The 25,345-nt window shown below is 40.6% G+C and overlaps 1 protein-coding gene across 5 annotated transcripts in view; it reads right to left on the reverse strand.

Annotated features, from left to right (window-relative positions):
• The window catches only part of PPP2R3A (protein phosphatase 2 regulatory subunit B''alpha), a 220,578-nt gene extending 200,900 nt beyond the window's left edge, over window positions 1-19,678 (reverse strand). For all 5 annotated transcript variants that reach the window (XM_081569683.1, XM_081569678.1, XM_081569679.1 and 2 more), the window contains exon 1: window positions 19,509-19,678. The gene's annotated coding sequence lies outside the window, so the exon portion shown is untranslated. The remainder of the gene's footprint in view (window positions 1-19,508) is intronic.
• Between the last annotated feature and the right edge of the window lie 5,667 nt (window positions 19,679-25,345).

Raw genomic sequence — 25,345 nt, forward strand, 5'->3', positions numbered from 1 at the left:
AGAGGAATTCACTCAGAGGAATATCAAAACTACAATGAGTTATCACTTCACACCTGTTAGAATGGCTATTATCAGAAAGACAACAAATAATAAGCACTGGCCAGGATGTAGAGAAAAGGGAACACTTTTGTACTGTTTGTGGGAAACTAAATTGGTGCAGCCACTATGGAAAACAATGTGGAAGTTCCTCAAAAGATTAAAAATAGAACTACTATATGATCCAGCAACTCCACTTTTGGGCATATATCTGAAAGAAATGAAAACATTAACTTGAAGAGATATCCACACTCCCATGGTTCACTGAAGCTTTATAATAGCTAAGGCATGGAAACACAAGTTTTTTTTCAATGCGAATAACATTTAAATAGTTTATTAATTTCCAAAAGACATTATTGATACAAAAACTATTATTGCCTTCAGTTATATGTATTGATTCTAAGACCAATATATAAGCTAATTCTAAAATTTCACATGGAAGAGAAAATATGAAAGAAGAGTGCAGAGAAGTCAGGGGACTAAGACAAAATAGTAATAATATTTTTCCTTTAAACTGAGCAGTGGGTAACTCTCATTGTACTGCTACGTTTTACACCTTACATATGTTTTATAAATATTGTGCTGTAGCTGTCTTATATTTTTTAAAAAAGAACAAAGAAAGAAGATCGTGCCTACCAAAAATCAAAATATATTATCAAGATATAGTAATTAAAAATGTATTAATGGCACAGAAGCAAAGATCAATGGAACTAAATAGAGTACTAAAACCAATCTATACATATAAACTATTAATTAGTGATCTGACATGCCACTTACTAGAAAAATTATTCAAATGAATAGCCAACTGAACAAGATTTTTCCCTTATACTATTCACAAAAATAAATTCCAGATGAATTAAAGACTTAATTTTATAAGAACATATAAGAAAATGTAAGATACTATGTTTTTATCTTCAGGACAGGAAAGACATCCATTAAAAAGTTATTTAAAACAAAAAACAAAACTTAGCAAAAAAAAAAAAAAAATTAAATCAAAAAGCCATAAAAGCAAAGATAGGAAAATTTGACCTCAAAATTAAAAACTGACAATGGGATTGGACTTACAGATTGGAAGAAAATGTACAATTTTCATAAATAAAGAATGAGTATCTAGACCCCAAAGAACTCTTATAAATAAATAAAAAGCACTTGCTACATTGTATATAACAGGAAAAAAATAAGAATGCTTAAACAAAACAGAAGTTAAATGTCTCTCTTATGTAAAAGAAGTTGAGGGCTGGTGCAGCAGCTCCACCAAATGCACAGAGACCCAGATTTTCTGGCTCATTGAGCTCATGATCCTCATAGTTTAGGATGGCTGTTAGAGCTCCAGTTATTACTTCTGTGTTCCAATATACCGATTGGGTGAAGGGATGAGGGAGTGCCTTCTCTCTTGAAGGAGACTTCAGAAAGTAACATCAAGCCCTTCTGCTTACGTATTGTTAGCTAAAACTTACATAGTTATACTTAGCTCCAAGGAAGCCCAGAAATGTAATCTTCTGGATGCTGGCAGCAATGGATCTACCTAAAAGCTGGGGTTCCTATTACTAAAGATAAAGGAAGAATGGGTCATAGGAGGTAACCAGCAGTCTTTGTTATGCAATCCAAATAGAAAAGAGAAATACAAATGGTCAAAAATTGAGGAAATGTGCTCAACCCCAGGGATATAAAAATTAAAACAAGGAGAGAGCTATGGCCGATTTATGTTGATGTCTGAAACCAATGCAATACTGTAAAGCAATTATCCTTCAGTTAAAAATAAATTTAAAAAGGAGGAGTTTAAAAAACTTTTGAGAGAGGCAAAAATTTGCAAGTTGGTGAATACATGAGGCTTTTTAGCCTTTGTTAAATTTTTTCAATAAAGAGACTACATTCTATATTCCTAGTGTAACTAAAAGTAATAAAATATTTTATTTATTAAAAAACATAAACATATACAGATTTTAATTATATTACATAAACTATTAGAATAGACACCTTGGGGACGAATTTGGCATTATCTGTTAAAATTATGATTATATGGTTATATGACCTGGTAATTCCATCTTTCAGAATCTATACAATATAAACATTCATACATTTGCGTAAGTACAAGGATGTTCACTGCAGTAATGCTTAAAAGAGGAAAAACTGGAAACAACCCAAAGGTTCATCATTAGGGGAATAGCCCTACTTAATTTTCTTCATAGCACTTTTACCACTATCTGAAATTACATTATTTATCTACTTATTTGTCATCCAGGAAATTAGCTCATCTAGGGGCTTCCTTAGTGGCTCAGGAGGTAAAGAATCTGCCTGCAATGTGGGATGGCCAGGTTTGATCCTTGGGTTGGGAAGATACCCTGGAGACAGGAATGGCAACCCACTCCAGTATTCTTGCCTGGAAAATTCCATGGACAGAGGAGCCTGGCAGACCACAGTCCATTGGGTCACAAAGAGTCAGACATGACAGAAGTGACTTAGCACGCATGCATGTAACTGCTTTTACGTGTGGATTCCAATACTGTGGAATGTGGATTCCAATACTGCTGCCAACACTGAATGAAACCCCACTCACGAGCAGGGCCTGCCATAGGAAAGAGGCCCCAACTAGAATGCCAGGAGAATGCCAAGATTGCTAAGACATACCATGCTTAGAGAAGACAAAATGCTGATATCTGAGCCACAGTGCTTGAGTGGGGGCTAGCAATGGTAGAAATGCTGTAGCCAGCATTACATCAGTCTTCACAGCAGGAATATGCTAGGGCTCCATCCTTGTTGTTGTTCAGTCGCTCAGTTGTGTCTGACTCTTTGTGACCCCATGGACTGCAGCACACCAGGCTTCCCTGTCCTTCACTGTTTCCCGGAGCCTGCTCAAACTCATGTCTATTGAGTCGGTGATGCCATCCAACCAACTCATCTTCTGTTGTCCCCTTCTCCTCCTGTCTTCAATCTCTCCTACCATCAGGGTCTTCTAATGAGGCAGTTCTTCACATCAGGTGGCCAAAGTATTGGAGCTTCAGAAATCAGTCCTTTCAGTGAATATTCAGGGTTGATTTCCTTTAGGACTGACTGGTTTGATCTCCTTGCAGTCCAAGGGACTCTCAAGAGTCTTGGCCAGCACCACAGTTCAAAAGCATCAATTCTTGAGTGCTCAGCCTTCTTTATGGTCCAACTCCATACATGACTCGGAGAAGGCAATGGCACCCCACTCCAGTACTCTTGCCTGGAAAATCCCATGGATGGAGGAGCCTGGTAGGCTGCAATCCATGGGGTCGCTAAGAGTCAGATACGCCTGAGCGACTTCACTTTCACTTTTCACTTTCGTGCATTGGAGAAGGAAATGGCAACCCACTCCAGTGTTCTTGCCTGGAGAATCCCAGGGATGGGGGAGCCTGGTGGGCTGCCGTCTATGGGGTCGCACAGAGTCGGACACGACTGAAGCGACTTAGCAGCAGCAGCAGCAGCCATACATGACTACAGGAAAAACAGTAGCTTTGACTAGACGGACCTTTGTTGGCAAAGTAATGTCTCTGCTTTTTAATATGTTGTCTAGGTTTGTCATAGCTTTTCTTCCAAGGAGCAAGCGTCTTTTAATTTCAAGGCTGCAGACACCATCTGCAGTGATTTTGGAGCCCAAGAAAATAAAGGGCTCCATCCTTAAGGCTGTGAAATAGGGAATATGTCTGTGATCACAAAATGGAAGGGCTCAGTGCCTTTGCTACGATCTCTAAGTTCATAATGACAAACCCATTCACAGACACTAATCTCTGCTTTTTATTTCTAACCTCACAGACAAGCAGTTTTCAAATTGCTTAAAAAAATGAAATGAAACTGGGGGACTTGGTTCAAAAGAAAGCTTAAAGATAAATAAACAAACAGAAGGGAGAGAAACAGCCTCAGTGCTCGATATTGGGAGTTGGGAGGAACACTCAAGACTACCGAGGGCTCTGGGAAGAAGAATTTGAAAGGGAAGTGAATGCTGGGGAAAATGAACTTAAGCAAAGACCCGAGAGAAGGAGCTTTGTAGACATTATGGGAAAGCAAAGGTCCTGAGGGAGGGATGTACCTGCTTTGTTGAAGGAAGTACAAGGTACATTGGTGACTGGGACAAAGTAAGCACAGGGGAGAGTAGTAGGAGATGAGATCAGAGAAGTAAAAGGGGGTTTAGATTATGCAGTGCCTTGTAGGTAAGTGTAAAACCTCTGATCAGAGAACTTGCTTTTTAAAAAAAAATTTTTTTATTGAAGGATAATTGCTTTAAAGAACTGTGTTGTTTTCTGTCAAACCTCAACATGAATCAGCCATATGTATACATATATCCACTCCCTTTTGAACCTCCCTCGCATATCTCGCCCCATCCTACCCCTCTAGATTGATATAGGCCCCTGTTTGAGTTTCCTGAACCATACAGCAAATTCCCGTTGGCTATCTATTTTACATATGGTAATGTAAGTTTCCATGTTACTCTTTCCATACATCTCATCCTCTCCTCCCCTCTTCCCACGTCCATAAATCTATTCCCTATATCTGTTTCTCCACTGCTGCCCTGTACATAAATTCTTCAGTACCGTACCTCTAGATTCCATATATATGCATTAGAATATGATATTTATCTTTCCCTTTCTGACTCACTTCACTCTGTATAAAAGGTTCTAGGTTCATCCTCCTCATTAGAACTGACTGAAATGTGTTCCTTTTCATGGCGGAGTAATATTCCATTGCATATGTACCACAACTTCTTTATCCATTCATCTGTTGACAGACATCTAGGTTGCTTCCATGTTCTAGCTATTGTAAATACTGCTGCAATGAACAATGGGATATATGTGTCTCTTTCAATTTTGATTTCCTCAGGGTATATACCTAGGAGTGGGATTGCTGGGTCATACGGTGGTTGTATTCCTAGTTTTTCAAGGATCTGCATACCATCTTCCATAGTGGCTGTATCAATTTACATTCCCACCAACAGTGCAAGAGCATTCCCTTTTCTCCACACCCTCTCCAGCATTTATTGTTTGTAGACTTTTTGATGATGGCCATTCTGACTGGTATGAGGTGCTATCTCATTGTAGTTTCGATTTGCATTTCTCTAAGTTTTAGATTTGCATGAGTTTGAGCATCTTTTCATGTGTTTGTTAGCCATCTGTATGTCTTCTCAGGAGAAATCTCTGTTTAGGTCTTTTTCGCACTTTTTGATTGGGTTGTGTTTTTATCACATTGAGCTGTATGAGCTGCTTATATATTTTGGAAATTCATCCTTTGTCAGTTGTTTCATTTGCTATTATTTTCTCCCATTCTGAGGGTTGTCTTTTCACCTTGCTTATAGTTTCCTTTTCTGTGCAAAAGCTTTTAAGTTTAATCAGGTCCCACCTGCTTACTTTTGTTTTTATTTCCATTACTCTAGGAGGTGGGTCATAGAGGATCTTGCTTTGATTTATTTCATCATGTGTTCTGCCTATGTTTCCCTCTAAGAGCTTTACAGTCTCTGCTCTTACATTTAGGTGTTTAATCTATTTTGAATTTATCTTTGTGTATGGTGTTAGGAAGTGTTCTAATTTCATTCTTTTATACATAGCTATCCAGTTTTCCCAGCACCATTTACTGAAGAGGCTGTCTTTGACCCATTGTATATTCTTGCCTTCTTTCTCAAAAATAAGGTAGCCACAGGTGCATGGGTTTATTTCTGGGCTTTCTATCTTTTTCCATTGGTCTATATTTCTGTTTTTGTACCAGTACTATACTGTCGTGATGACTGTAGCTTTGTAGTATAATCTGAAGTCAGGAAGGTTGATTCCTTCAGCTCCATTCTTCTTTCTCAAGACTGCTTTGGCTATTCAGGGGCTTTTGTGTTCCATATGAATTTTGAAATTTTTTGTTCTAGTTCTGTGAAAAATGCCATTGGTAATGTGATAGGGATCGCATCGAATCTGTAGATTGTGTTTGGTAGCATAATCATTTTCATAATATTGATTCTTCCTACCCAGGAACATGGAATATCTCTCCATCTATTTATTTCATCTTTGATTTCTTTCATCAGTGTCTTATAATTTTCTGTGTACAGTTCTTTTGTCTCCTTAGGTAAGTTTATTCCTAGATATTTAATTCTTTTTGTTGCAATGGTGAATGGTATTGTTTCCTTAATTTCTCTTTCTGATTTTTCATTGTTAGCATATAGAAATGCAAGTGATTTCTGTGTGTTGATTTTGTATCCTGCAACTTTGCTAAATTCACTGATTAGGTCTAATAATTTTCTGATATGATCTTTAGGGTTTTCTATGGACAGTATCATGTCACGTGCAAACAGTGAGCGCTTTACTACTTCTTTTCTGATCTGGATTTCTTTTAATTCTTTTTCTTCTCTGATTGCTGTAGATAGGACTTGCAGAACTATGTTGAATAACAGTGGTGAAAGTGGACACCCTTGTCTTGTTCCTGATCTTAGGGGGAATGCTTTCAGTTTTTCACCACTGAGAATAATGTTTGCTGTAGGCTTATCATATATAGCTTTTACTATGCTGAGGTAGGTTCCTTCTATGCCCACTTTTTGAAGGTTTTAATCATAAATGGGCGCTGAATTTTGTCAAAGGCTTTTTCTGAATCTATTGAGATGATCATATGGTTTTTATCTTTCAATCGTTATCACCAATTGTTAATATGGTGGATCACATTGATTGATTTGCATACATTGAAGAATCCTTGGATTCCTGGAATAAACCCAACTTGATCATGGTGTATGAGCTTTCTGATGTGTTGCTGAATTCTGTTTGCTAAAATTTTATTGAGGATTTTTGCATCTATGTTCATCTGTGATACTGGCCTGTAGTTTTCTCTTTTTGCGTTGTCTTTGTCTGGTTTTGGTATCTGGGTGATGGTGGCCTCAAAGAATGAGTTTGGAAGTGTTCCTTCCTTTGCAATTTTTTGAAAAAGTTTTAGAAGGATAGGCATTAGCTCTTCTCTAAATGTTTGATAGAATTCTCCTGTGAAACCATCTGGTCCTGGGCTTTTTTTTTTGGGGGGGGGGTAGATTTTTGATCACAGCTTCAATTTTAGTGCTTGTAATTGGGTTGTTCATAATTTCTATTTCTTCCTGGTTCAGTCTTGGAAGATCGAACTTTTCTAAGAATCTGTCCATTTCTTCCAGATTATCCATTTTATTGCCATATATTTGTTCAAAATAGTCTCTTTCAATCCTTTGTATTTCTGTATTGTCTGTTGTAACCTCTCCTTTTTCATTTCTAATTTTGTTGATTTGATTCTTTTTTTCTTGATGAGTCTGGTGAAGGGCTTGTCAATTTTGTTTATCTTCTCAAAGAACCAGCTTTTAGTTTTATTAATCTTTACTATTGTTTCTTTCATTTCTTTTTCATTTATTTCTCCTCAGATCTTTATGATTTCTTTCCTTCTACTAATTTTGGGGTTTTTTTGTTCTTTTTTTTCCAATTGTTTTAGGTGTAAAGTTAGGTTGTCTACTTGATGTTTTTCTTATTTATTCAGGTAGGACTGTATTGCTGTAAACTTACCTCTTAGAACTGCCTTTGCTGCATCCCATAGGTTTTGAGTTGTCATGTTTTCATTATTTGTTTCTAGAAATTTTTTGATTTCCCCTTTGATTTCTTCAGTAATCTGTTGGTTATTTCAAAATGTGTTGTTTAATCTCCATGTGTTTGTGTTTCTTACAGTTTTTTCTTGTAATTGATATCTAGTTTCATAGCGTTGTGGTCAGAGAAGATGCTTGATACAATTTCAATTTTCTTAAATTTACTGAGGTTTGATTTGTGACCCAAGATGTGGTCTATCCTGGAGAATGTTCCATGTGCACTTGAGAAGAAGGTGTACTCTGCATTTTGATGGAATGTCCTGAAGATATCAATGAGACCCACCTCATCTAATGTATCATTTAAGACGTGTCTCTTTATTAAATTTCTGTTTTGATGATCTATCATTAGTGTGAGGTGTTCAAGTCTCCTACTATTACTGTGTTACTGTCCATTTCTCCTTTTATGTCCATTAGTGTTTGTCTTATGTATTGAGGTGCTTCTATGTTGGGTACATAGATATTTACAATTGTTATGTCTTCCTCTTGGATTGATCCCTTGATCATTATGTAGTGTCTTCCTTATCTCTTGCAATATTCTTTATTTTACGGTCTATTTTGTCTGATATGAGGACTGCTACTCCAGCTTTCTTTTGCTTCCCGTTTGCATGGAATATATTTTTCCATCCTCTCACTTTCAGTCTATATGTGTCTTGAGGTCTGAAGTGGGTTTTTTTTGTAGACAGCATATATATATGGGTCTTGTTTTTGTATCCATTCTGCCAGTCTGTGTCTTTTGGTTGGAGCATTTAATCCACTTACTTTTAAGGTAATTATTGATATATATATTCCTATTGCTATTTTCTAATTCTTTGGGGTTGATTTTGTAGATATTTTCTCTTGTATTTCTTGACTATATACATCCCTTTAACATGTGTTATAAAGCTGGCTTGGTGGTACTGAATTCTCTTAACTTTTGCTTGTCTGAAAAGCTTTTGATTTCTCCACCAATTCTGAATGAGATCCTTGCTGGGTACAGTAATCTTGGTTGTAGATTTTTCCCTTTCAGTACTTTAAACATATCCTGCCATTCCCTTCTGGCCTGCAGAGTTTCTGCTGAAAGATCAGCTGTTAAGTGTAAGTTAAGTATGTATGTTACTTGTTGCTCCTTCCTTGCTGCTTTTAATAGTCTTTCTTTGTGTTTAGTTTTTGTTAGTTTGATTAGTATGTGTCTTGGCATGTTTCTCCTTGGGTTTATCCTGTATGGGCCTCTTTGTGCCTCTTGGACTTGACTGAATCCTTTTCCATGTTGGGGAAATTTTCAACTATAATCTCTTCAAAAATTTTCTCATATCCTTTCTTTTTCTCTTCTTCTTCTGGGACCCCTATAATTCGAATGTGGGTGCATCTGATATTGTCCCAGAGGTTTTTGAGACCATCCTCATTTTTCATTCTTTTTAATTTATTCTGCTCTTCAGAAGTTATTTCCACCATTTTATCTTCCAATTCACCAATTCATTCTTCTGCTTCAGATATTTTGCTATTGATTCCTTCTAGAGTATTTTTAATTTCAGTAATTGTGCTGTTTGTTTCTGTATGTTTATTCTTTAATTCTTCTAGGTTTTTGTTAATTGACTCTTGCATTTTTTCCATTTTATTTTCAAGGTTTTTGATCACCTTTACTATCATTATTATGAATTCTTTTTCAGGTGGTTTGCCTATTTCCTCTTCATTATTTGGACTTATGTGTTTCTAGTTTGTTCCTTCATTTCTGTAATATTTCTCTGCCTTTTCATTGTTTTTTTTTTTAACTTATTTTGACTGAGGTCTCCTTTTCCCAGGCTTCAAGGTTGAATTCTTTCTTTCTTTTGGTTTCTGCCCTCCTAAGGTTGGTCCAGTGGTTTGTGTAAGCTTTATATAGGGTGAGATTTGTGCTGAGTTTTTGTTTGTTTGTTTTTCCTCTGATGGGCAAGGCTGAGTGAGGTGCTAATCCTGTCTGCTGATGATTTGGTTTGTATTTTTGTTTTGTGTTGTTTAGAAGATGCTTCCTGCACAGGGTGTCACTGGTGGTTAGGTGATGCTGGGTCTTGTATTCAAGTGGTTTCCTTTGTGGGAGTTCTCACTATTTGATACTCCATACGGTTAGTTCTCTCATAATCTAGGGTCTTGGAGCCAGTGCTCCCTCTCCAGAGGCTCAGGATTTGATCTCCTGTCTGTGTTCTTCTGTCTTCTAGGAGGTGGCTCAACAGTAAAGAATCCACCTGGTAGGGTTGTTGCATAGGTCTCACATTTTCATCCAGGAAAACACCTGGAACAGTGCCTGGCAAGTAGTAAGCATGCAAAAAAAAACTAGCCTTTATTAGTATGTTAACATTCAGTCAACCTCAAACACCATAAGGGTCCTGAAGCAGAACGCCCCCACCTCAGGCTGCATGGAAGCCAGGGCCGAGAACTTACTTTTAGTTGGGTCCCTCTAGCTACCAGGAGGGAGAAGGCAATAGCACCCCACTCCAGTACTCTAGCCTGGAAAATCCCATGGACAGAGGAGCCTGGTAGGCTGGAGTCCATGGGGTCGCTACGAGTCGGACACGATTGAGTGACTTCACTTTCACTTTTCACTTTCGTGCATTAGAGAAGGAAATGGCAACCCACTCCAGTGTTCTTGCCTGGAGAATCCCAGGGACATCGGAGCCTAGTGGGCTGCTGTCTATGGGGTCACACAGAGTCGGGCACGACTGAAGCGACTTAGCAGCAGCAGCTACCAGGAGAGCAAGGGTAGAAGGAGGGGGAAAGAGGCTTTGGCAATAATCCAGATGAGATACAATGGTGGTCTAGACAAGGTAGAAGCAGTAGAGATATTGGGATGTGACCAATTCTAGATGCATTCTCTTGTCAGAGCCAAGAGTTTTTGCTGATAGATTGAATGTGGGGTAAAAGAGAAGAGAGTCAGAGATGATGCCAATATTTTTGGCCTGGGCTACTGGAAGAATGGAGCTGCTATTTTCCAAGATAGGACAGGTTGTGGGAAGAGTGGGTTTTACAGGGTAAGATCAGGAGTTCAGTTTTGAGATACCTGTTAGATAGCCAAATGGAGAGGTCAAGTAGGCACTTAGACAGAATGTGAGATTCAGAGGAGAGGTGTAACTTGGAGAAAAAACTGGTAGTCGTTGGTGGTAGTAGTTGGTATGTATTTAAGGTCACGGGACTAGGTAAAATGACAAGGAAATAGGGTTGATAAGGAAGATTGCACGGTTCAGGAATAAGCAGCACTAACTCTCAGAGGTCAGGAAGATGATGAAGAATGAGCAAAAAGACTGAGAAAGAATCACCAGTAAGGTAGGAAGAAATCTAGAGAATGTAGTATTTTGGATACTAAGTGACGAAAGTATTTCAAAGAAAGGAATAAACAACTATGCAAAATGCTGTTGAAAGGTCAAGCAAGAAAAAGACTGCAAACTTACTCACTAGAGTCAGCAATGATGAAGGTAAAGTCCTGACTCAAGAGAAAGGGCTCAAGAGAGACTGGTGGAAAGGAACTTACTGTCTCTCAGTAAGTGAGGCAACAGACAGGAACAGATGTGGAGAAGGATCAAGAGGAGGGTCAAGAGAGCGTTTGGGTTTGTATCACAAGGCACTGTATGTATTTGGTAAAGTGCCAGGCACATAGTGATAACTCAATAAATATTTGTTGACTAAAGTGAATGAAATCACTAACCACTGAATCAGGAAATAATCTTAGTTTTATAAGTTTAAAGTAGGTACAATGAAATGTGAAATTCTTGGTCCAATAAAAAGAACTGCTTTCATTCTCCTTCAGTGCCTGAAAACTCTTTCATTTTGAAAACTATGACTCACATACCTAGAACAGCTATCCTTAAATTTGAGGAACAGTAACAGAATTTGACAAGTATATGCTCAACAAGAAAAAAATACTTTCAATTCTGGATGGGTACAACTTATCCAAATACCTTTTGCACCTGGGGTCCTGTGACCGGCTGAGTCCCAGTCCTCTAGTTACGTCATGACTCACTAGGCATTATTAATAGAAGGGAAGACTCTTGGTAGTTGCTGAAGGATCATATATCTGACAAGGATCTGGTAACCAGAATATATAAAGAACTCTTAACTACACAACAACAAAAGGACAGACAATGCAATTAAAAGGCTAAGAACTTGAATAGACATCTCACCAATAAAAAGGCCAAAAAACACATTAAAAGATGCACAGCGTTAAGGTAATGCAAATCAAAATCACAGTGAGATATCACTTCACACCCACTAGGATGGCTGTAACAAAAACCAAAACAAACCCAGAAAATAACAAGTGTTGACAAGGACATGGAGAAACTGGAACTTTCAAACACTGATAGTGGAAATGTAAAATGGTACAGCTGCTGTAAAAACAGTATGGTGGTTACTCAAAAAGATAAATATAGAATTACCATATGGTCCAGCAATTCCACTCCAGGTATATACACGAAAGAACTGAAAGAGATATTCAAGTAAAAACTTGCACAAAAATGTTCTTGGTAGCACTATTTACAGTAGCCAGAAGGTATAAACAACGGAAATGCCCATTAACTGATAAACGGACAAACAAAATGTGGTATATCCATTCAACGGAATTATTATTCAAAGAAAGGAATGAATATTTTTCAAAGAAAGGAACACATGCTACAACATGGATGAACCTTATCAACATCATGCTAAATGAAAGAAGCCAGACACAGGAAGTCACATATTTTGTGGTTCCATTTTTATGAAATGTCCAGAATAAACAACTTCATAGAAAAAGAAAGCAAACTGGTGGTCACCAGGAAATAGGGGGAGAAAGGGATGGAGGGTGACTGCTTAATGGGTACAGGGTTTCCCTCTGGGGTGATAAAAATGTTCTGGAATTAGATAATGGTGATGGTTGTTCAACACTGTAAATGTATTGAGATTCACTGAATTGTACACTTTAAAATGATTAAAATGGTTAATTTTATGTTATGTGAATTTTAACTCAATAAAAACAATAAATCACATAGCTCACACTTGACAGATTAAGGCCATGCACACAAGAACTGACTCAATTCTCTCTTACCATGCCGCCACTGTCTCCTTTACAAACCAAAGGCATTCCAGACAACTTTGGTAGTCAACTTTTCCCTCCATCTAGCACCATCAGGCATAGTGTGTATGTGTGCATGTGTGCGCATTGTGTGTGTGTGTGTGTGTGTGTGTGTGTGTATGTGTGTACATGCTCAGTCGTGTCTGACTCTTTGGGATCCCATGGACTGTAGCCCACCAGGCTCCCCTGTCCATAGCATTTTCCAGGCAAGAAATACTGGAGTGAGTTGCCATTTCTTTCTCCAGGGGATCTTCCTGACCCAGGGATTGAACCCATGTTTCTTGTGTCTCCTGCACTGGCAGGCAGAGTCTTTACCACTTGCGCCACCTGGGGAACCAACAGACATAGTACAGAATTCCTACAATTGACTAAGCACATAAAAGTTTCTTAGCAAAATATTTTCTTATCATAGAGTCCCAATGTAAACCTTCTTAAACCAAGGTCTGCTATTCATATCACAAAGTCATCCTTCATTTAGAAGTTAACCATTATTCACATAACTGATGAACCAATGACAGCTGTGAAGGACAATCCCTTATGAGATGATACTGTTTGCAAAAAGAGTACAGCCAATGGAGTTTACGCCTTCAACTAATAAATACCATTTTTTACTAACAATCCTTGGCATTTTCCAAACCCTGTGATTTCTATCCTGCTGGTAGATCACAACTCTTAGAAATATGATGTGTAAAACTGACCTTTAAACCTTCCTGTGTCAGATTACCGTTGCCAATGAGGCAGAAATGGATAAAAGACAGATTGGTAGTGAACATCTGCATGACAACCCACTCCAGAGAGTCACTCTAACCTAAAGTCTTCAGGCAAAAGCATTCAAACAGCCTTCTGGAAACCAAAGTTTGTTTGGTATTCTCTTATTCTGAGCTCAATGAGGGCCTAATCCTCCAACTTACATCCATACCTTTTAATCACCATCAGTGATAAAGATTTCAAAGTATCAGAAATGTTACATGCATGCAACTGGAAAATCACACTGCAAGATCAAGTTAATTAGGAAAAAAAAAAGCTGCAAAGACTACTCCTAGGAATGACACCTAGATACATACTCCCTAACCAAGCCAAGTATTACATTTTCAACATGCTGACAATCTGGTCTTTGTTCATCGATTCACTGAAAGGATGATGTCAGGGTCACTGGAGTGCTGCTAGCCTTTAGGATCGATGGCCTTTCCAGATAAGAAACAAGACTAAGGGCATAATCACCAACATCTGAGTCTCTAGAGTCCTGGCAAAATACCTCCTCAGGGAAAACCACAAAGTCTCCAAAACAAATGCAAACAAGACCCCTTGAAATGGGGTAGAGGGGTAATCAGGCATCTCTAAGATACCTCCCTGAAAAGTCAGAAGCATTTGGGTAACAACACAGGCTAAGCACCTCCCATAGAGACATACAAGACACCTCCCTCTCCCTCATCACTCCTCTATTGGGTAAACTTCTCAAAAGATTTTTCCAACATTCACAATTTCCATTTCCTTATTTTCTATTCACTTCAATCTGGTTTCTGCTTTTTTCAATCTAAAGCAGTTGTTACTGAGGTCAAAGACTCCATCTTGCTAAATTCAATATATCATTTTCAGTCTACATCTTTACTTGAGGACTCCTCTTTTTAAAATACTCTCTTCCCTTGCCTTTCATGACACATCTTAAACTGGAATTAAATTTGAAAGTGAGTTTCTAAGACAAAAATCAAATACAGTTTAAATTACTCTTGAAAATTCTTTAGATGGCTTACTAAGTAAAGCCTGTTTTTTGTATGTATAACTTTATGCAGTAATGAACAGAATATATGTATACATGCAAAACAAACAGTAAGTATACCTGCTGTTTAGAACACTTTCTTTCATCTAACTAGAAACAACTTCAAGTGTATTGAGTTAAGTGTGCACACCTTAACTGCAAGCAGGTTACCATCCACTGTACCTCTCTTGCCACTTCTCATCACTTTCCTGGGGCTATCCTCCTGGACCCAACTCTGAAATGCTAGAGCTGAGTCCTCCTCTCAGTCTCTAACCGATGGTTCTCAACTTCCACTGCTCAGTGGAAACACCGGAGGACTTTAAAAATCCCAGACTGCAATTTAGATAAAATAAACAGAAACAGGGGCTTCCCTAGAGGCCCAGCTGTAAAGAATCTGCCTGTAATGCAGGACACTCGGGTTTGATCCCTGAGTCGGGAAGATCCCCTGGAGAAGAAAATGGCAACCCATTCCAGTATGCTTTGCCTGGAAAATCCCAAGGATAGAGGAGCCTGGCGGGCTACAGTCTGGAGGGTCGCAGAGGTGGACATGACCTAGCAACTAAGCAACAACAAACAGAAAAAGAAATTTCTGAGGTAGGCTACAGCAATAGTATTTTTTAACCATTCAGTGTTTCCATGTGCCACGAAAATGAGAATCACTATTCTATACTCTCTCCCTACAGCAGGGATTCCACACTCAAATGCCTATAGGGTCAGAGAAGAAAATAAGCAAAGCAGGCCAGGAATAAGTCTAAGGTAGTGGTAGGCTCTTTGGTGGACTAGAAAGCAGCTGGGATTAGCTGTGCTCAATTGTTCCCATATGGGAAGGCCAGCTCAGTAGTGCTACATCTTCATACTTTTAAAGAAAAGCCCCAAATCTAGATTTTCATGGGAAATTTTCACATTTTAAATTACTGGCAACTAACTCAAAATTAAACAACCACCACCACCACCGTATGTGAAAAACAACACACATCTGTAAAGCAGATTCAGCTGTGGGCTGAGGGTGTACAACCTCTCTGTTGGTTAATTCCATCTATGCCCTTCAATTTACACCTAAATATGTGTATCTCCTGTTCATCCCACTCTTCTGAGCTCTGGATTTGAATTAGCAAATGCTCCGTAACATCTCCGTTTCTCACCAGTCACAAAGTGAACTGTAATTTAAACTACCTCAACCATCTGTCCTTCCAATGTTCTCTAGTTCAGGTAACAGCACCATTCACCTGGCTGAGGAAGCAAGAAACTTGGGCTTCATCCTATGCATGTATTTCTTTCTCTTACTGCTTGTACCATACCACTCATCAAATCCTATTAATTACACCTCCTAAATATATCCCTTGCATCTATCCACTTCCCTTCATCTCCTCTGTTATCAGCTTGGTCCCAGCTACCAGTTTTTATCTACCTTTCCACAGTGTAGTTTTCCTCTGTATCCATGGATGCAAACCTGTGATATGGAAGCCTGACTGTACTACACCATGTTATATAAGGGACTTGAGCATCCATGGATTTTGGTATCCAAGAGGGTCCCAGAACCAATCCCCAGTGGATCCTAAAGGCTGAGAGTATTAGCCAGCTCAAGTTGCCACAATAAAATACCACAGATTGGATAGCTTAAACAACAGAAATTTGTTTTCCTACAGTTCTGAAGGATAGACCTCTCATATCAATGTCTGGCAAGGCTGGTTTCTGGTAAGGACTCTGCCTGGTATGTAAATGGCTACATTCTCACTGTGTGCTCACATGGCCTTCCCTTCCTCCACTTCTTGTAAAGCCACCAATTTTATTGGATTAGGGCCCCACCCTTACGACCTCTTTTAACCTTAATTATCTCCTAAATAATACCTTCAAATATAGTCACATTAAGGAGTAGGGCTTCAAAAAGCAATTTTAGGGGGACGCAATTCACTCTATAGCACACTGTAATCTTAGAATCATTTTTCTCCCAACATTCACTCATTCTCTTCAATTTGGTAAGAATAATCTTTTACAACCACAAATATTTACAAATGTTTGTGTGTATACATACTTGACCCAACAATTCCACTTCTAGGAATTTATCCTACAAATATATTCACACACATATGAACTATACTATTTCTTACAGTAAATTACTGGAAACAATTTGAATGTCCCTCAATAGAGGAATGGTTAAATAATCTGTGGTGTTATCTATACAATGGAATACTAGATAGTCATTCGAAAGAATAGGAACACTATGTTGTTGTGAATGGAAAGATTTCTAGGACATTGTTAAGAGAACAAAACAAGAAACAGAACAGTGTATACCAGTATGCTGTTTGTGTAAACAACAGAAAGAATATGCATTTGCTTGAATGTTAATGATATTTCTAGAATGACAATTTTAGAAAATGTCTAGAATGATACATAAAACTACTAACAGTGATGACCCCTTTGGAAGGTATGGGAAAATTGGCAGCTGGGGGAGCAGGTAGGACCTGCTGCAGATATTCTGCAGACTGTCCCCCTAAGCTTCGCCTTGTAACTTCTATTTTTTCTTGAGTCTACCTCACCTTAAAGGTTATTTCCCAAGGAAACTTTCCCCAGTTTCCAAATTAGGTCAGCACCCCTTTTTTAGGTACTCACAGTACCTGTACTTCCTGACCCTATCACAATTGTAATGGGGAACTGTATAATTATACATGTCTGTCACGCCCTTTAGATTGCATGGTCCAAGAGTGCAGAGACAACATCCGTGGCTTTTACTGCTATATTCCCAGACCTCAATTAATGTCTGCCTGGCAAAGTAGGCCCTCCCTCACATGTTTGTTGAACAAATGAATGACTGCTCTTACCTTCAAATCTAGCATAGTAAACTGACACAAGCAAATGATCACAATGCATTTGTCATTAGTGTTAAGACAGCAGTCCATTTAGAACAGTGATTCTCAAGTGGGGGGTGATTTTGACCCTCCCAGGGGACATCTGGAAGTGTCTGGAAACATTTTTGAGTGTCACAACTGTGTGGGTTGTGTGACTGTTTGACTGTCACAACTGTGTGTATGTGGAGGGGGACTCCTGGTAACTATTAACTAGAGGTCAGGAATGCTGCTAAACAACCTATTATGCACAGGATAGCCTCCACAAAAAGAATCATCTGGTCCAAAATGTCAACCATATCTCTAATTTAGAGGAAGGTCATAACCAAAAGGGTGATCAGTTCTACTCCAGGTGGTGGTGTTTTTTTGCAGGGGGTAGTAGGGTGGGGTTAGGATGTCAAGAAAAGCTTCAGAGAGGAAGTAAAGCTTTAAGCTGCGTGTTGAAGGGTGGCAGGGACCATATCAGAGTAAATTGTCCGCCAGAGGTAATGTGAAGTGTTTAAAGGCAAAGTTATGGTTTGAACAGGTAGCCCCCCACCAAGTACCCCATACCCTGATGTTACTCATCTTCTTTATTCCCTTCTTGCTGAAACAAAACTTTCATTCTCCTAGGGTAGTGGTTTCAGCTGAAAATATTAAGGCCAAATTAATTCAGACTAAGATAAAGTCCGATAGGCCTTTCACTCTTCAAAATGTCAGCTGCATTTCAAAATATGCAAATACTTACGAAGACAAAAAAATCTTTAACTCCTTAATGTTCAGATTACTTGTAATAAAGCTATTTTTGAACTCAATAGCCAGGTTGTTTCTGGTAAAGATTTCTCCAGTTTTTTAAGAAAAGGGCTTCTCCATTTTTTTTTTTAAACTTTCTTTCCTCTGTCCTCAGTTTCTGAGCTCCCAAGATCCAAGTTTTTTCACAAGCATCTCATGCCCAGTTCTTGTGCCAGAGAGGATAGGGTGCAATAAATGTAAATTAATTGTACACATAAATTAGGAGTGACCTATAGATTTTTAAAAAGGCTTTCACTAAAAGTTATAGATACTCCTGTAAGAAATTAAGTTCAGAAAATTTAAAATAGAAAGAACGAAAGAAAACTGTTTTACTGTAACACAAGCCTGCTGCCTACTGAGATGGAAGCACACAATCTGCTTTAGTATGGTCATTCTCAGGGTCTCGGAGTGGGTGTTCTCTCCAGAAACTGAGGCCTGAGACTAACCAAGAACAAAGAAAAACGCCTGGCACGGAAGGTTTGGGCGAAGTTTTGTACATAAATGATTTGAGGAGGAACACTTCCTCGGATTTTGGAAGGCATACAAATCACTCTTTTTCTTGCTTACATGTTAAAAAACTTTTATTTCGTGTTTCCAGATCATTTCCTAATAAGAAAATACCTTATAATTTAACAGAGGGCAATTTATTCTCCCTTACATTTGCTGACCACTAAAACTGGATACAGTTTCCTTAAGCTTTACCAGAGTCAGAGGATTGGGAATGATGTGAGCATAGCGGAGTGCAGATGCAACATCAACTCCAACGTCGGCCAGCTGGTTTCCATCGAGAGGTCCCCCAGGAGAAAGCCCCTCCGAGGCGGCGGCTGGGGTCAGCGCGGAGTAAGACCCACCGGGGCGGCCCAGTGGCGGCCACAGGGCAGGGCCGGGGTCTGCCTGGCCCCTGTTTACCTTTGTTTCAGGTACTCCCGCGCCCAGCCGGGCCCGGGATCCCGCCCGAGGCCCCGAGCTGGTGACACATCCTTCTTTGGCCAAGTCGGGCCGAGGTTGGGCAGGGGGCGGGGAAGGAAAATAAAGCCTCAGCGCCTAACGACGTGACTCTCAGTTCTTCCAAAACGTTGGCATTTGTTTCTCTGCCAAGCTTTCCTATTAACAAGTTCCCGAGGGCTGTACGGGCGAACTGGCCCCGGAGCCCCGAAAGTGGGAGGGACCAGGCCGTCCCCCGCCCTCTCGTCCGTGGGCGCCCCGGGGCAGGCCGTTTTCACACCTCCCGGGCTGACAAGGCCCGGGACCAAGCTGGGCATGAGGCGGCGCCCGTACCGCCTTGAACCCCGACTTCCGCGGCCCGGCCAGCCCCGCTGGCCCCTTGGGCCAGTCCGGTCCCCGCCCCCAGGCCCCGGCCCCGCCCCCGCCCGCCCGGGCCTCCGCGCACCGCCCCCCGGCCTCGCCACAACCCGCGGGCCGGACCCGGGGCGCGAGAGCGCCGGGCCGCGCGGCGGGCGGCAACACGCCTACCTCAGCGCCCGCGGTTCCTCCTCCGGCTCCTGCCTCGGATCGCGGACAGCGCTAGCCGCCAGGCCTCCCGGCGGCGCGGGATATGAGACTGCGAGTGCGGCGCGTGAGGAGCTGAGGCCCGAGCGCGCCCCGCCCAGCCGCCAGTCCACCCCCTCCTACCCCTCGGCCCCACCCTTTACTGTGGGCTCGGCGCGCCGCCCCGCCCGCCAGACTCCGCCCCTCCGAGTGGGCCCCGCCCACCCTGCTGGCCGAGAGTGACAGGGGGCCGTCAGGGGCGCTAGGAGAGCCGCGGCGGCCGCAGTCCCTGCAGTCCCGTGTCTGGCGGCCATGCGGGAACGCGATTCGTAGTGCTTATTACGATTTGGCGGATGCGAATTTCACTCGCGGATATATTATTACAGTGACTGGTATTATAACCTTATCGCTGTTGTTGTTATTGTCATTAGTAGTTTTGCTCTCTTGTAGCCGACTGGATGCTACCATCTGAGGCTAGAGGTGGCAGACAGGTAGCCCTCACCGCTGACCAGACATTCTTGGTCACTCCGATCCTGCCAGTGGCCAGCATCTGCGCCATATGTCGTTATGAAATAGTGAACAAGTTGTGTGAATTTTGAAAGATATTTATTATCAACAGTTATTGTTAAATATAACACAAATACAGAAAGTCGTATAAAACCAATATATAACTTATGAATTATCCAGAGACATACGCCCTTATAACAACTCCTGAGATTTAGCTCCATGTAAAATGGTCTGGCTTAAAACATAAATCTCATCGATAGTTGGGAGGAGTCAGCTCGGGAAGGTCCTCCCAAAATTGCTTTCCTTGTAAATGACACAGGAATTCACAGGCCACTTGCCCACAATCGTGTGCTAAGAGCACATATAGAAAACTTGAAAAAGTGAAATTCTTAATTAAAAAGATAAATCAATAAATACACAAACATGTAAATAACTTAATAAATAAGTCAACTAGGAGAGTGAACAGCATGATTAAGGAGCACCTAGGGGTGGGAAGTATGTGGTTATGTGAAGACTTAAAAATAGCCAAGGATTAGGTGGCCTGCAAGGGCAGGTCCTGGACACCTGGCTGTCCTCACTGTGTCACCAGCACCTAGCACAAAATCAAGGTTATAATAGATGCTTTGTGTGTATTTATAATTCAAGAAAGGTAAAAATATAGTTTATATGTTAATATATACAGTTGACCCCTGAACAAGGTTGGGTGGGTAAGGGGTGTCTATCACCCACCCACTCCCTTGCAGTGGAAAATCCTCTGTCATGCTATCTCTGACTCAAAAACAAAGAATTGATAAATGACTCACTCGATGGCTGAAAAAGTTTGGATAGAATCGGGACTCAAATCCTAGTTCTTTTGATCCCACATATTGTAATCGCTAATCAAGCACAGATTTTCCCCTGCATTTAAAGATCTGAAACGTGAAAATACAAGTACCATATTTATTGAAAAATATCTGCATATAATTGGGTCTGCAATGTCCGAACCTTTGTTGTCAGGGGTCAAATGTATAATCACCCCAAACATGCTTTGCCTACTGAACAATTTCATCCAGGGTCACATCTCCCAATAGTGAAAATGATGTGCTCCCTAAGATGCCTTCATGCCTTGGAGCTTTAAACTTTATGCTGCTTTCCAGTTTAAAAAAAAAAAAATCTCTTTCAAGTGGATTAGCCTATCTTACTTAGAGACTTAGAGCAATCCTGTGAGAAAGGCAGGGCAGGACAGAAGGACTTTGAAAAGGTCACAGTGTAATGCATACTTGTGAGGAAGGGAAGTACACAATGAACTGTACAACATTTCAGTACTACTGACCCTGCCAATCCCTGCTAGATTCCAAGTTTGTTTTGACAGTTTCATTATCTGAGTTTTTACATTAGAACTTTTTTGGGCTCCTTTGCCATTTGCAGTATGATTTGAATTTATAAAGCACACAAGATCTAACTTGAAGTTTGATTCAGCATGACAGAGTCAGCATATCCGTCATAAGCACCTTGGCGACTTAGGGTAGAGAGCTGCCAATTCACCACCAGTTATTGAGCATCCCAACTCTGTGGTTGGTGATAGGAATACAAAGAATAGAAAATGTGTAAGACATAATCTTTGCTCTGCTGCTGCTGCTCAGTTGCTTCAGTCGTGTCCGACTCTCTGTGACCCCATAGACAGCAGCCCACCAGGCTCCGCCGTCCCTGGGATTCTCCAGGCAAGAATACTGGAGTGGGTTGCCATTTCCTTCTCCAGTGCATGAAAGGGAAAAGTGAAAGTGAAGTCGCTCAGCCGTGTCCGACTCTTAGCAACCCCATGGACTGTAGCCTACCAGGCTCCTCCGTCCATGGGATTTTCCAGGCAAGAGTACTGGAGTGGGGTGCCATTGCCTTCTCCGAATCTTTGCTTTAAAGGGATTTATAACTGAATTAGGGAGAGCAATTTGAAAATAAATGAGTGTTTAATTTGGATGGTAGGGGAACAGTCTTGAGCATAATTAATTCTATTAGGTCTAGGGAGAGAGTATGATAAGTCTTTTCAGAGAAGAGAATACCTGATTATTTTTTTAAGTATGGAAAAAAAATCAACTTTTGCAAAAGTGGGGCTTCCTCAGTGGCTCAGCAGTAAAGAATTCACCAGTAATGCAGCAGACTCAGGAGACTCGGGTTCAATCCCTGGGTTGGGAAGATCCCCTGGAGGAGGAAATGGAAACCCACTCCAATATTCCTGTTTGGGAAATTTCATGGACAAGGAGCCTAGAGGGCTACAATCCATAGGGCGCAGAGTCGGACGTGACTGAGCAACGGAACACAAGACAACAACACTGCAAAAGCAGAGAGAATAATATGATGAACTACTGTGCTCTCATTACTCAACTTTAACAGTTACCATCCCATGGCCATGTGTTCCTTCTGTATCCTCACCTTCTCTCTCCCTCCCTGGATTATTCTGAAGCAAATTACAGTAGCATATTATTTCATTCATAAATATTTTACTATGTATCTCTAAAATATAAGTTCTGTTTTTAAAAACAACAAAATCATTCATCTTTAAAAATTAACGATTTTTTGGCTCAGGTGATAAAGAATTTCCCTGCAATGCAGGAGACCCGGTTTCATCCTTGGGACAGGAAGATCTCCTAGAGAAGGGAATGGCTATCCATTCTAGTATTTTTGCCTGGAGAATTCCATGGACAGAGGAGCCTGGTGGGCTACAGTCCATGGGGTCGCAAAGAGTCAGAATACAACTGAGTGAGTAACACTTTCACTAACATCTAGTCAGTATTCAAATTTCTCCAATTTTCTCACAAGTGTTTTATATAGTTTATATCTTCAAGTCAGGATTCAGACAAAGTCCTCACGTTGTATTTTTTAATGATTCTTTTTTATTTTTTAAGTTTATTTAGGAAATATTACTATGAATAAAGCTAGTGGAAGTGCTGGAATTCCAGCTGAGCTATTCCAAATCCTAAAAGATAATGCTGTTAGAGTGCTGCACTCAATATGCCAGCAAATTTGGAAAATTCAGCTGTGGCCACAGGACAGGAAAAGGTCAGTTTCATTCCAATCCCAAAGAAAGGCATTGCCATAGAATGTTCAAACTACCGCCCAATTGTGCTCATTTCACATGCTAGCTCAAAATCCTTCTAGCTAGGCTTCAACAGTACATAAACTGAGAACTACCGGAGTCTAGCTCCGGCAGCCAGGGAAACGCCCTGAAGGGATGAACGGGGTCGGCGAACGAAAATGATGCAGTCTCTCGCTCAAAGCACTGGGCTGCATGTTTATTTTAAGCATCAGGTTTTCTTTTATACTTTTACAAAAGCATTAGGTCAGAGGTATGACATCTTCAGTTTCCCCTCACCCATATTTACTGTCTCCATAAATCATTGTTGTTCTTCTTAAGTGTCCTTGTGATAACATTGTAACTCAAGTTTGTCTCTGGTCTGTATATTACACTCCTCAGTTTATTTCTTATCTCTTTAAATCCTGCTATCCCCTAGTAACTTAAGCTCATCATCTCCTAAAAAGGCTTTTGGCTATTAGTATCTCTAAAATCGGAGAAGGCAATGGCACCCCACTCCAGTACTCTTGCCTGGAAAATCCCATGGACGGAGGAGCCTGGTAGGCTACAGTCCATGGGGTCGCTAAGAGTCGGACACGACTGAGCGACTTCACTTTCACTTTTCCCTTTCATGCACTGGAGAAAGAAATGGCAACCCACTCCAGTATTCTTGCCTGGAGAATCCTAGGGACGGCGGAGCCTGGTGAGCTGCCGTCTATGGGGTCGCACAGAGTCGGACACGACTGAAGCGACTTAGCATAGCATAGCATAGCATCTCTAAAATACCTAGTTTCCATAAGCTATAGTAAAATATGCCAACACTACAACATACCTTAAACCTTTAGCTTCTAACTATTCTTAATTATTCCTAAACCCTAAACTCAGCAAACTTCTTTTGCCATAAACATTCCCCTTACAGGCAGGTTTCAGATAACAATGTTTCCCATGGCCTCAGGCTGCAGCCTATGTGCTCATCCTGGAGCATTCTTTGTAAAGATCCTTGAACAAATGTCAATAGTTAACGTTATGGATTATAACATTCTTTCCAGCCAACTCAACAGGAGGAAGGAAAGGACAAGTCAGAATCACAAGACCTAACTCCTTCATCCCGGGACTTTGCCTGTGGGATGAGGAGAGGGGGTTGGGGCCGTGCCTCCATTTTGTCAGTAATGCCTATCTCGGCTCCCGACAGAGAACTTCCAGGTGTACAAGCTGGATTTAGAAAAGGCAGAAGAACCAGAGATCAAATTTCCAACATCTGCTGGATCATAGAAAAAGCAAGAGAGTTCCAGAAAAACATCTACTTCCGCTTCATTATCTTTGACTGTGTGGATCACAGCAAACTAGAAAATTCTTAAAGAGATGGGAATACCAGACCACCTCATCTGCCTTCTGAGAAACCTGTGTGCAAATCAAGAAGCAACAGTTAAAACCAGACGCGGAATAACTCACTGGTTCAAAATTGGGAAAGGAGTATGTCAAGGCTGTATATTGTCACCTTGCTTATTTAACGTCTATGGAGAATACATCATGAGAAATGCCAGGCTGGATGAAGCGCAAGATGGAATCGAGATTGCTGGGAGAAATATCAATAACCTCAGATGTGCAGATGACACCACCCTGATGGCAGAAAGCAAATAAGAGCTAAAGAGCCTTTTGATGAAGGTGAAAGAGGAGAGTGAAAAAGCTGTCTTAAAACTCAACATTCAAAAACAAAGATCACGGCATCTGGTCCCATCACTTCATGGCAAATAGATGAGGAGGAAATGGGAACAGTGACAGACTTTATATTTTCTTGGGTTCCAAAATCACTGTGGACGGTGACTGTAGCCATAAAATTAAAAGACGCCTGCTCCTTGTCATAGCTATGACAAACCTAGACAGTGTATTGAAAAGCAGAGACATTTTGCTGACAAAGTTCTGTACAGTCAAAGCTATGGTTTTTCCAGTAGTCATGTATGGATGTAAGAGTTGAACTACCTAACCAGACCACCTTACCTGCCTCCTGAGAAACCTGTATGCAAATCAAGAAGCAGTAGTTAGAACCAGACATGGAACAACTCACTGGTTCAAAACTGGGAAAGGAATATGTCAAGGCTGTATATTGTCACCAAAGAACTGACGTTAAGCACCAAAGAACTGATGCTTTTGAACTGTGGTGCTGGAGAAGACTCTTGAGAGTCCCTTGGACTGCAATGAGTTCAAACCAGTCAATCCTAAAGGAGATCAACCCTGAATATTCGTTGGAAGGATTGATGCTGAAGCTCCA

Source organism: Giraffa tippelskirchi, chromosome 2 (assembly GCF_054371585.1).
Source record: "Giraffa tippelskirchi isolate mGirTip1 chromosome 2, T2T-mGirTip1v1.2.pri, whole genome shotgun sequence".
NCBI classification, from domain to species: domain Eukaryota; kingdom Metazoa; phylum Chordata; class Mammalia; order Artiodactyla; family Giraffidae; genus Giraffa; species Giraffa tippelskirchi.